The sequence below is a fragment of the Marmota flaviventris genome, chromosome X (genome assembly GCF_047511675.1).
Source record: "Marmota flaviventris isolate mMarFla1 chromosome X, mMarFla1.hap1, whole genome shotgun sequence".
NCBI lineage: Eukaryota > Metazoa > Chordata > Mammalia > Rodentia > Sciuridae > Marmota > Marmota flaviventris.
In genome coordinates, this window is record NC_092518.1 from 52,379,980 (window position 1) to 52,392,890 (window position 12,911).

A 12,911-nucleotide genomic window follows, 5' to 3' on the forward strand; every position below is an offset into this window, starting at 1 on the left:
TGTCAACATGGATTCTGTTGTCATGTAAAACTAAAAAGAACCAATAAAAAAAAACCTTACAGAAAATGGAACAACAAAAACACAATGAGGGCTAGGAATGTCACCCAGATGTAGAGTCTCGCATGCACAAGATCCTGAGTTCAATTCATAGCACTGCAAAGAGAAAACATACACACACACACACACACACACACACACACACACACACATACTATGACACTTCTTCACTCTTGCTAGGATGGCTACAGTTATGAATGTCAGATAATAATAAATACCAATGACAGATATTGGTAAGGACCTGAAGAAATCTAAACCTTCTCTTGCTGCTAATGGGAAGGTAAAACGGTGCAGTCACTTTGGAAAACAATCTCATAGTTCCTCAAAAAGCTAAACATAAAATTACCACATGATTTAGCAACTTCACTAATAGCTATATATCCAAGATAAATAAAAAATACATCCACACAAATATTTGTACATGAATTTTACATAATTATTCCTAATAGCAAACACAGACACAACCCAAATGCCCATAACCTGATGAATGAATAAACAAATGGACTATATCAATACAATGGAATATTCAGGTTAAAAAAAAATTGAAGTTCTAATACCTGATACAACAATGTGAACCTTGAAAACGTTATTCTAAGTAAGAGAAGATGTTCACAAAATACCATATATTGTATGCATCAATTCATATGAAATGGTCAGAAATCTATGCAACTAGAAATTAGACTGATTAGTGGTTATGTAGGACTGGGGTATGGGAATGGAAAGATAGGAAGTGATAGGTAAGGGATTTCTTTTTGAGGTGAGAAAAATATTGTGATGTCTGTACTTATCTGTGAATATGCTAAGAATTATTGAATTGCATACTTTATATTGGTTAATAGTACGCACATGAACTATATCTCAATAAAGCTGTTAAAAACCAACTAAAAATTGAGTGCATTTTGTTATTTAAATTATGCCTCTATGAAACTGTTTAAAATGAATAGCAATAATGTAATATACTATAATTGGCTCACTCCTCTTTTTAAATAATTTTTTAGTGATTGATGGGCCTTTATTTTATTCATTTATTGATATATGGTACTGAGAATCAAACCCAGTGCCTCACACATGAGGCAAGTGCTCTACCACTGAGCCACAACCCCAGCCCTGGCTCACTCCTCTTTTTAGGACAAACAAGCTTAGCATTTAAGAATATTAACTCTTACCAAGATCAGGGGTGCATGCCTGTAATCCTAGCAGCTCAAGGGACTGAGGCAGGTGGGTCACAAGTTCAAAGCCAGCCTCAGCAACTTAGTGAGGTCCTAAACAACTTAACAAAACCCTGTCTCAAAGTAAAATATAAAATAATAAGGTACTATGGATGTGATTCAGTGGTTAAGTACCCTGAGTTCAATCTCCAGTGCCTAAAAAAAAAAAATACTAACTCTGTTATGGTTTGGACATGAGGTGTCCCCTAAAAGCTCATGTGTGAGACAATGCAAGAAGGTTCTGAGGAGAAATGATTGAATTGTGAGAGTCTTAACTCAATCAGTGAATTAATCCCTGATGGGATTAACTGAGTGGTGACTAGAGGCAGGTGGGGTATGACTGGAGGAAGTGGTTAATTGAGGGCATGGCTATGGGGTATAAATTTTGTATCTGGAGCTGGAGTCTCCTCTCCTCTCCTCTCCTCTCCTCTCCTCTCCTCTCCCCTCCTCTCCCCTCCCCTCCCCTCCCCTCCCCTCCCCTCCCCTCTCCTCTCCTCTCCTCTCTCCTTCTTGACCACCATGATGTGAGCTGCTTCCCTCTGCCACACACTCCGCCATGATGTTCTGCCTCACCTCAACCCTGAGAAATGGAGCTGGCCTTCTCTGCACTAAGACCTCTGAAACTGTAAGCCCTCAAATAAATTATTCCTCCCCTACAGTTGTGCTGGTCAGATCCTTTAGTCACAGCAGCTAAAATGCTGACTAAAACAAATTCTTATCTTCCTTTAATAGGAAACGCACCTACTGACTTTAGTGTAATGTTCGATCAGTTCAGCCTAATAACATTTTTATACAGAAAAACAGTCATATGATTAATATTAAACGCAAATTATGTTCATCAGTCCTAGACTAATTAAGAATATGATGATTTTATTATTTAACATATTTTATTAATAATTCTAAAAATTAGCTTAAGTAACAATGAGTATTATAAAATTAATCATTATGTATTGCTGTATTAATTCCTGTCCTTCAAGAAAATACCCACACAACAGTCCTTGATTGCATCTAAAAATTACTGAAGAAGGTAAATTCAATTCAAGGCAACTAACACCATGTTCTGAAAATCAGAACATGACTCTAGTGACTCTCGTATATTTTCCTGACTTATCATTTCTAAAACATTTTTTATAAAATTAAAGACATTCACATCCTTCAAATTGCTTTCCCCCTTCATGTATCTCCTATCAAATACATTTGTTCAGAATAGCATGGAAGTTTTTGGTTCTTGGCTTTATGTACCTCATGTAGGGCATATTCCCCTGATTACAGGCACCTGTGCTATTTAGTTGATAAGAGGATTATCTCAGTCTCAATAGATTTCATTCTGTTCCACTCACTCAATCTTCAGATGACTACTATTCATCTATGCAATCAGACTCTTAGAATAACAACATTCAAACTGCCAGATTGGTTGTTGTTTTAATTTTTTAATGACAAGACCTTAAGTCTCTGAATATCCAAGTAATTATATTTTCTTTTTTTCCCTTTTTGTATTGGTGCACAATAGTTGTGCATAATGGTATGGGGTTTTTTGTTATATATTTGTATATGTATATAATATAAAAATATAATTTGGCCAATATAATTTCCCAGTATTTTCCCTTTCCATCCCCACCTCCTCCCTCTCCCTGGTTTCTTTCCATAAGATCCTGGACCCTGATCTTTCTTTTCTTTTTTCCTTTCTAGCTTCCACATATAATAGAAAATATATGACCTTCTGAGTTAGGCTTATTTTGCTTAACAATATTCTCAAGTTCCATCCATTTTCCTGCAAATAACTTAATTTCACTTTTATTTATGACCGAATAAAACTCCATTGTGTATGTATGCCACATTTGTTTATCCTCTCATCCATTTATGGACACCTAGGCTGGATCCATAGTTTGGTTATTGTGAATTGTGTTTCCAAAAATATGGGTATACATGTATCACTATAGTATCCTGACTGTAATTCTTTAGAATAATTACCAAAGAGTGGTATATCTGGGTCATATGATGGCTCTATACCTAGTTTTTTGAGGAACCTTCATACTGAAGGACAATTATTTTCTTTTACATGGAAAGAATTGATGATGGTGATGGCTAATGTTCTTCATATTTTTCAACCTTTTCAGTTGAAAAATTTTTTAAATTTTATTATAATTTATTTTCAGGCATACGTACATAAGAGTGTAGTAGAATAAATGAAGAGAATTATTGATGACAGTGAAATTACTTAGTTTTTAATCTAAGAATCACTATGCACTCAATCTACTCTTAGTAATTACTAAGGTTACTGAATCTAGGTTCAAGAGGACTTTTACAAATGGGTGAGAAAATTTATTCCTTTAAATGTGATTTGGAAAACAAAAATATTGATTGTTTGATAAAAATGAAAATATATTTGTTGTGAATTTGTAACTTTGATCTTTTCCTGGTAACATGGATAGTATCAAACAATTAATTTTGAATATATCAGTTTTCTGACTGATGTATCTATGCTCTATTACCATAATGAAGAGAATAAAAAGGGCACAAAGATTATGGTCACAATATTTGGATTAGAATTTTTAAAGTAGCAAGAAGAAATTTGTACTATAAGTATCATACAAAATATAAGATGCTTTGTTTTGGCCAAATTCCCCAAATGATAGATTAGTATTTACACTGCATTCCTTCTGGGAATTTGATTCTTGATTTCAATCCTAAGAAGTTGTTCTCTTCCTGCATACTCAAATTTACAGGATTAGTCTTCTTAGCAAGATCCAAATTCCTTTTTTAAAAAGTTATTTATATTAACCATCACCAATTTCTCTCTTTACCTTTCTTGTAGCCCATTAGCCACCACAACTGTTCTTCTAAGGTCACAATAACCTCCAACTTGTTACATCCAATGGCAAATTAGCAGGCCTCATCTGTCTTCACTTATCAGCAACATTTGATACAGTGATCACTTTTCTGTGCCTTAAAACCATATACTTGACTTATAAGACACCAGATGTTAATGGTTTTCCTTCTACAATTTTGGCAGATGCTTTTCAAACTTCTTTGCTGGTTTCTCCCAGTCTGTTCATCCTCTTTATGTGTAAAAGAGATTTAGTCTTTAGGCTTTTATTTTCTTACTACATACATTATCTCTTTTGGTGATATCAAATATCTATCATATGACTTTGATTGCCATCTAAACTGACCATGCTGAAGACCTCTGTATTTGAAGCTCAAGCAAGAATCTCTGATTTGAATTAGAAACCCATACAAAATTGTCTAAACAACATCTACATTCAGATGCCTAATGGGCATTTTAAGCCTAACATATCCCAAACTGAACTCCTGATATTCTTTACTAAACCTGTTTCTCTCAGACCCTCAATCTATTTTTATTTTTTTATTTTTTTCACATTCAAAGCTTTTATTTTGAAAAATAAAATACAAAAGTCATTAAGTTATAAATGTATACGGTAATTTCCCAACTTCTCAGAAACAATACAATGAATTACTTAAATAATTAAGATATTTAATATTATCCACATCAATACATTTAAACAGGCACAAGTGTTCTACGAAACATTGGACCAAGTACAGACAACCTATCCCAAAATGAAACTGCCCATTTTGCTTACAGAATACCATTTTTAAACCCTCCCCTTGAAAACGAAGTTTGGAAACTGTTAAGAAAAGATGAGGACAAGAGTGGGGCTAACTGAGGGCACTGTCCCCTGGCTCCTTATCCACAGGAGCGGACACCCGCCCTTGGCAGGAGGGGCTGGAGTGCACAGGAGACGGCCGGCTGCCTGGGCTCCGCTGGGCTCCGCTGGGCTCTGCAGCTCCCTGGGGCAGACAGAGCGTTAGGACTCCCGGGCTCCCTGCCTCCTGCCTCCATCCCTGCTCCGGGCAGGCACTGCAGGACTGCCCCTGCGCACCTGCAAGTGACTTCTGTGCAAAGCGCAGAGGCAGCCCTACCCTGGGCACAGCTCAGTGAAGCCACTGAGGGCACCGCATCCAGGGTGCAGCGGTCACCTTGATACCCTGGTCATCTGAGCAGGTGCACACCGAGACCCTGCAGAGAAAGTGCCAGAGAGCATGGGCCGCACCGAGATGTAGAGGGACCCAAGAAACCAGGGACGGGCATGTCCCAGGATGCGCGGCAGCCCCCAGCTTCCCTGAGGGCTGGGCACCCACAGGCTCAGTCAGCAGGCCAGGGTGGAACACTGCCCTGGGCGCCCCAGGGCCGGGTCAACAGGCAACGCCTTCTCTCATGGACCAGCCAGTGGGTCAAGGAGGCCCCTGTGCGTCGGCAGGGCTAGGGTACCACCTGCGGATGCTGAGGCCACCTGGGTGAACAAAATCATCCAGGATGCAGGACAGCGATTGGACATGCAAGTCTGTATGCAAGGGGGCATGCAAAGGGTGTGCAGAGGACATGGTAGGGACACGCAGCATCTGCACCTTGGAAAAAAGGCAACTGTGATTCTAAAACTTATTAACTCAGTGACACAGCAGCGCTCCATAAACACAGCGAACCACAAAGATCTCCCACTCAATCTCTGTTACTTAACTTCAGTTTTCTCATCTACAACAACAGGAATAACATGGGGTAGGAAAGACAGTGGAATGAGAAGGACATCATTACCCAAAATACAAGTATGAAGACACGGATGGTGTGACTCTACATTGTGTACCACCAGAGACATGAACAATTGTGCTCTATGTGTGTACTATGAATTGTAATGCATTCTGCTGTCATATATAACAAATTAAAATTAAAAAATAAGTTAAGAAAACAGGAATAATAGCATTTACCTGCCAGAATGCTTTGAGAACTGAAAGAATATATATATATATAAATAAAACTATATATTATGTGAACATAATTAATAGATAAATAAAAACAGAGTGCACTTGTGGGCTTATGCCTGGTTTGAAGAATGCACTCAGTACATGGTTATTACATAAAGTAAAAATAAAAGCAAAAATCAGGCCAGGTGCAGTGGTGCATGTCTGTAATCCCAGCAACTCAGGAGGCTGAGGGAGGAGGATTGTAAGTTCAAAGCCAGCCTCAGCAACTTAGCAGTAAGATCCTGTCTCAAATAAATAAATAAATAAAAGTGTAAGGGCAATCTTGAAAAACAAAACAGAAGAAAAAAATCTCATACACACATACTCCAAGTCCAGCAGAAAGAGCAGGCAGCAGGGGCAGTGGGGAGAGCCTGGTGACAAGTCAAGAGAAGATGCTCTTTAGCTCTGGGCTCCCTCTTGCTCCATGAGATGACCTAATATCTTGCTCCCTCTGAGATCACTTTCCTCATCAGCAAAAGGTGAGTGGGCTTGTCTGTCTACAGGTCCTCTCCATAGTCATGATGTCAGACCACTTCATCACCAAGGTAACACCTAACTCTATTTGTGTGTTCCTCAAGACGTGAGGGTGTTAAGTGCTACCAGTGACCTCTTCATCTTACAGGTGGCACTCTTTGTTTTTTTTGGTGGTGCTGGGATTGAACCCAAGGCCTCATGCATGCTGGGCAAGCACTCTTACCACTGAGCTGTATCTTCAGCCCTTTGTTTTACAGATGAAAAAACTAGGACACAGTGAGGTTAAGTAATTTGCTCAATGCCACACAAGTGACCAAGGAAGGATTCCAACCCAGGCACCTGACTCCAAAGCTGTGCTCTCCACTTGGTGATGTGGCCTTCTGCGACAGCCCAGGGGGACACCCCAGAACCCAGGAGTGAAGCCCAACCCTCACCTCAAGGTGTGAAGGAGGTTCCAGGCCCTGCTACTCCATAGGCTCCGTCTGGGGTTTTTCCTTCAGAAAGTCAGGTAGCTGGAATTCTCCTTTGTAGACCCTTCTGGTGTTCTCGAGGATCCGGGGGTCGGCTTCCCGTAGTTGGGTGGGTTGGCGTAAGGGTCATACCCCAATTTGGCAAGCATGGGTGCAATCGCTGCCATATCTTGTAAGACATCTGGAGGGATCTTCCCCACCCATTTTGACAGAGCTCCCATATTGACTGGCTTGATGACTTGGTCTGTAGATCTCTCCACTTTTGACAGCGACACTCCCCTGGCCTTCCCGATCATCTCCTCATGGTGCAGCACTGAGTAGTTCCATGGGACGTGGAGAAACTTCAACAGGGTCCTCATCCACCGCTCAGGATGGAGGACGAGCTGCTCGTAGTGGACCAACATGCACTTTTTGTAACCGACCTCTATGCACTGGTTGTACATCGTCTCTATGGCACGATTCCACTTGGCCAAACAGTCCCTGTAGCTGTTCAGGTCAAACCCAGCTATAGTAACTTTCCGAGAAATCATTGAATGCACTGATGCCGGGCCATCTCGAACCATCAGGAGAAATTTGGCATTGGGGAACAATCTGGCAAGGTAAGTTAAGGATTTCAGGGCAAAGGGATCTTTGTTACATAAGTACGGGGCTGGCTCCCCATGCTTCACGATGATTTCTAGTAAGAAGGCTTGCATGGCAGAGTCCAGCACTTCATCAGTGACACCAGCCTCATCCAAGCGGATTTTCTCTTTACTGGACCGCGACCACATCTGCTTCAGGGCCACGATCCGAGGAATGACCCTGGTCTCCTCTCCACAGCCAATGTCAGGGTGTGCGTCCAGCATGGCCCTCATGAGTGTGGTCCCACTCTGAGGCACACCGCCAATGAATATCAAAGGCATATCTTTGTGATAGGCAAAGGTTTTATTGGCTTTAGAGTCCAGGCTAGTTCGCACGGTGGCTTTTGTGCTCTCCAATTTGGCTGGCTGGCTACGTTCCTCTATTCGGTGGTGGCATTCCATGGCATGCTGGCCCAAGTAAAATACTGTCACAGAACTGATCACCAGGCACGCCAATAGTAAATTCTGCTTCAGTTTTCCAACCATCTTGATGTGGTTATCTTGTTATTAAACAAATGCTTTGCTCAAAATGATTTTCAAAAAAAGTTCAGGCCATGGAGATTGTACTTCAGAAAGATGATTAATATCTGTCAGACTGCCCTGTGGATTGCAGACCCGCCAGCCCCATGACAGCATCAGCCGATTCCTTAAAATCCATCTCTTCTGGGCTGGGGATGTGGCGCAGAGGTAGAGCACTTGCTTATCATGCATGAGGCACTGGGTTCAATCCTCAGCACCACACAAAAATAAAATATTGTGTCCACCTGCGACCAGCGAGGAACCGCCGCCCGGCATGCTGAGCCCAGACACCTCCCAGACACCTCCCCCACCACCTTAGGTGGGTGCCATCACGTCGGTCCGGGAGCCCTCCCTCACCACTGAGCACCGCCGCTGCCGCCGCCAGCCCGAGCTGGCCCGGGAGACGCACCGCGGCTGCCTCAGCAGCGACTCAATCTATTTTTTTTTTTGCATTTTCTAGAATTTTATTTTATTTTATTTTATTTTATTTTTAATTTTTTATTGTTGGCTGTTCAAAACATTACATAGTACTTGATATATCATATTTCACAATTTGATTCAAGTCAATCTATTTTTAAATATGCAAACTTTATTGATTTCTTTAAATATTTTTGTAGGTGATTAAATAGAGACAAGAAAGTTTATAGCCATAGACTGCTACACAACTCTTTATGTAAGTTATATGAAAGATGTGTATCTGGCAGTACCTTTCTATATAAATAGCTTTTTTTTTTTAAATTTTTATTGTTGGTTGTTCAAAACATTACATAGTTCTTGACAAATCATATTTCACACTTTGATTCAAGTGGGTTATGAACTCCCATTTTTACCCCGTATACAGATTGCAGAATCACATCGGTTACACATCCACTGTTTTACATATTGTTATACTAGTGTCTGTTGTATTCTGCTGCCTTTCCTATCCTCTACTATAAATAGCTTTTTAAAAGAAACACTTCATTCTCATTATCAAAAGATCATACAACATAAATTAAAAGATTAGAAGTTTTTTTAAAGGAAACAAAGAAGTTACTACCATGGATAAATTTAAGGATTTTATTTCTCCAGATATTGTCTATACATATTTTTGCTATGTCTGTTTGTTTTTTGATATCAGGGATTTAACCTGGGGGCACTTAACCACTGAACCACATCCACAGCCCTTTTTATTTTTTTCTTTTGAGACAGGGCCTGGCTAAGTTGCTGAGGGCCTTGCTAAGTTGCTGAGGCTAGCTTTGAACTGGCAATCCTCCTGCCTCAACATCCCAAGTTGCTGGGGATGGCAGGAATGTGAAATTGTGCCTGCCTACTATGTCTATTTATATGCATAACTTTAGAATCCAAAATTAAGTTGAATTGATAGACTGTATTATAAATCTAACAATATAGGCATTTCATCAATATAGGATTTTCTCAATATTGTTTTGTTGGATATTTTAGATAATTACTGGTTGAAACCTATTTAGAAATAAAATATTATTATATTATTATTATTGAGGAAAGAATATTTTCTTTATTCACAAATGTCAAGATTGTCTATTAGAGCTGGGGGTGATGGTGCATACTTGTAATCCCAGCATTTTAGGAGGCTGAGGCAGGAGGATTGAGGGTTCAAAGCCAGCCTCAGCAAAAGCAAGGTGCTAAGCAACTCAGTGAGACCCTGTCTCTAAATAAAATACAAAAATGGGCTGGGGATGTGGCTCAGTGGTCGAATGTCCCTGAGTTCAATCCCCAGTGCCCCCCCACCAAAAAAAAAAAAGATTATCAGAAAATATATAGAAATTTGGCAAAGTTCCAATTTCCAAAGTTACTCATATCAAAAAGCAATTTGAGAATGTTTATCCTCAAACCTTAAAATACCATCTATAATAGCCTCAGCAAACAAACTATTAGGGAGAAATGTAACAAAAGATGTGCAAGATCTCACAATGAGTACCATAAAATATGGTAAGAGAAATTAAAGGAGATCAAAGTAAATGAACATAATAAGTACATGAGAAGATGCGTATCATTAGCTGACAAGAAAACGCAAATTAAATCACAATAAGATACCACTTCATACTTGCTAGAATGACTAAAATCAAACAGACTGACAAAACCACATGTTGGTGGGGACATAGAGCACCTAGAGTACTCGTACATAGCTGGCAGGACCAACTTGAAAAACAATGGCAGTTTATTATGAAGTTGAATGTACTTATTCTTTTTTTGCTTCCTTGCCTTTGTTGTTTTTTTTTTTTTTTTTTCATATACTGGGGGTTGATCCCAAGGGCTCTCTATTACTGAGCTATATTGCAAGCCTTTTTATTTTGAGACAGTGCCTTGCTAAGTTGCTGAAGCTGACTTCAAACTTGCAATCCTCCTGCCTTAGTCCCCCGAGTTGCTGGGATTGCAGGCTGTGCCACCAGGCCTGGTTAATAGACCCCTATTCTATAACCAACAATTCTACTTCTTAGCATTCACATAGGAATTTAGATTGGAAAACATATGTCCATAAAAACGCTGGTATAAAAATGTCCAAAGCAGCTTAATTCATAATAGCTTCAAATGTGAAATCGCTCAAATGTCCCAGTGAGAGGTGAGTAAATACTTTGTGGTACAGTCATATAATGAAACACAATTAAGCAGAGATTAAAAAAAGAATGAGGTACTGATATGACAATATGGGTGAATCTCAAAATAATCAAATTTGAAAAAGCTAGAGAGAGTATACACCATACTATGGCATTTGCAGGAAGTTTTAGAACAGACAAAACTAGCCTTGTGATAAAATCAGAGGTGCCTGAGGTGGTAAGTAAGGAGGGATTCACTTCAAAAAGCTCAAAGAAACTTTCTGGATGATGGAAATGCTTTATACCTTGATGGGAATATTGGTTACATGGGTGCATACACATTTGTCCAAATTTATTGAACCAGTGTGATCTATATCAGTTTTGCATTAAAGTATTATGGCATTAAAGACATTCTTAATAAAAGATCATTCATAATAAAAGATCTTTCTTTTATTATATGAAATTATGCCCCAATAAGGTTCTTCCTTTCTTTCTTTTATTCAGTGCTAAAGATTGAACCCAGGGTCTCACACATGCTTAGCATTCACTTCACCACTGAGCTACAATTGCCAACAAGGTTTATTTTAATACAAAAGCATTTCAGTGTTCTTTTAGACCTTTTTTATTTATTTTGGATTTGGTGAGGGATACAAAAATTACTAATTCAATGGCTTTCAACTATCTGTAATTATGCACACAGCACATGCAAGTAATTTACTTTGAATCCTAAAGCATCAGTTCTAAGTTCATATATTACAATGAGAAAACTGGGCAACTATCCTGATTTCAAGTCCATTGTTCTTTCCACTAATAATATTGATGCCATAAAAATCTATACAGCAACTTACATCATTGCTATTAGATTGTTACTGTGTTCATAATAAGCAGTTAAGGTTAACATGTGAAACATTCCCTGAAAGAGTGACAGATTAGGAAATTACTATTTTGAAGTTCCTGATGAAGTAATGCATTCTAAATAATAATCACTGATGAAAGCTAAAATCATTACGTGAATGTTAGGGAAACATTGCAATATTAAAGCTCAAACTGACAAACTCCTAAATTCACCCATAAAGCATAACATATATTAGGTGGGAAACCCAGATTTTAGGGCCCTCCTGATATGATGGAATAAGAAACAGATAATACCATCAATGCCAAATTTAAAAAAACTCCAAACCCCAAATTAATCAATAGTCTAATCAAGTTGATAGATCTAAATGCCAGTTTTCAGGAATTACTTGGGGATAGGATAGAGGAGAGAGATAACACAACAAAGATAGAGTTAGCAAGATCCCAAATGTGGGTAACTGCCCAAAACAAATGATGCAGTGTTTCTTTCACAAATAAGTGGCATTAAGAAACAAAAGAGGGGCTGGGAGTGTAGTTCAGTGGTACAGAGCATGCTGAGCATGTACAAGGCCCTGGATTTGATCCCCAGTACCAAAGAATTTAAAAAATTAAAAAGATAGAGGTAAAGGAAGAGGAATAAAAAAGGGAAAGAAGGAAGAACAATGAAGAGAAAATTGAGAAGAAGGGAAAAGGAAAGGGAGGGAAGAAATAAACTGTTAGTTATAAGTGAGATTTTCAGGGACATAGACAAATACAAAGTAGGGACCTTAGTTGGATATTGATTTGAACAAAAAGAAAAAGACATTTTTAAGATAAATGGGATAACCTTAACATGGTTTAGTTACTAAATGATATTTAAGTTTTATTGTTATTTTTGTTGGTAGTGATAATTTCATGGTTGTTCATTAAAAGTCCATATCTGATACAGATACAACATGAAATATTTATGAGTGAAATGATATATTGTCTTAGATTTGCTCTACTGCTTTAGAAGAAAACATGGGTAAAAGGGAGATAAAACAGAATTAGCAGGAAGTTGATCAGTGTTAAAAATAAATGACTGTATTATTCGATTTTCATGTGCATTTGAAATTTCTATGTATTCAAAGTTTGAAATTTTGTGTACTTTTTTAACATCTAAGAACTTGGGCTGGGGTGTATCTCAGTGGTAGAGTGTTTGTCTGGCATGAGGCTCTGGGTTCCATCTGCAGCACCACAAAAAAAAAAAAAAAAAAAAAAAAAAAACAAACCCAAAATAAATAAATAAATTCCCAAGAATTGATATTCACATACCCCAGGTAATTAGAAACTAGAAAGAGACCGAGGCCATTTAAATGTGGT

The 12,911-nt window shown here is 38.7% G+C and overlaps 1 pseudogene; it reads right to left on the reverse strand.

Annotated features, from left to right (window-relative positions):
- Window positions 1-6,967: 6,967 nt before the first annotated feature.
- LOC114081478 (protein-tyrosine sulfotransferase 1 pseudogene) lies at window positions 6,968-8,212 on the reverse strand (annotated as a pseudogene).
- Window positions 8,213-12,911: the final 4,699 nt, after the last annotated feature.